Below are 1,116 nucleotides of genomic sequence, written 5' to 3' on the forward strand. Positions count from 1 at the left end.
TGGGTTTACATGTTCTCCCTGTGTCTGTCTGTATTTTTCCATGAGTACTCCAGATTCCTACCACATCCTAATATGGGCACATGAGATTAATCAGTGTGCTCAGTATTTTTTATCTCATGGGAAAGGAGAAATTTTAGTCATTATTTCTTTTCTCACAAGAATTGTTTTATTTTCTAAAAATTTGCCAGTTATTTCTCTGTTGTATCATCTATTTAATCAAGGATACAGACGAGAATGAGTTTGCCCTTAGTAAAATGGCTGAGGCTTACTCAGTTAATTGTTATTTACCTAGTAAGTAAATGCATAACAAATATTTATTTACTAAGAAAATGGGAATGCTGGCTTGTAGTGTATTCTTAATTTTAGTGTGCTTAAAAAATCATTCTCACTCTAGAACCTGAAGATTCTACACATATCCCTCAAGGAAAAAAATAGCTCATCATATATAGCTCTGGGATTAAGCCTAGGAAATGGGTATGGTTTAAAGGTATTGTGAAAGATAAATATAAATTTGAAGGATCATCAGTATTGAAGCTTTAGTTCTATTTCTCTCAGGTCAGTTGAGAGATCTCAAACAACCTCTCTAATTGATGCAATCTTATCTCTTAAATAAAGAGGATTAGCTAATCAATTTTAAAGTCCTATTAAGCATTAAAATTTCTACGTATCTCTAATGATAACATCCCAAGGACATTAGGGGAATGAAAGAAAAGAACATAGATTTCGGGAGAGAAAAGAGCTCATAATATGTCAACTTTACATGAATTAATCCATTTTACTGTCACAGGAATCTTAAAAAGGAAATGTTACCTCTTTTTCCACCAGTACAAATAAAGAAACTGAAGAAGAGAGAATTCATGTGCTTAAAGAGATGTAAGTAAAAGAGAGCCAGGTTTTAACCTTGGCATTTTAAAACAAGAGCTGTGTCTTACATTCTAAAGGCTTGCTCATGTCAAATACTCAATACAAGTCTGAGGCTGTGTTTTAATATTTTTCATTGTAGCAATACTCAACTGGCTTTAGAAGACTTCTGGCAGGGGTAAAGAAAACACCTTAGCACTTCTGGATGTATAAATTCTAACTGCTTCATTTTAAGTTTGCTGAGAAATTTTTAAA

Source organism: Otolemur garnettii, unplaced genomic scaffold, assembly GCF_000181295.1.
Source record: "Otolemur garnettii isolate 467f Iridium unplaced genomic scaffold, OtoGar3 scaffold00246, whole genome shotgun sequence".
In the NCBI taxonomy this organism is placed as follows: Eukaryota; Metazoa; Chordata; class Mammalia; order Primates; family Galagidae; genus Otolemur; species Otolemur garnettii.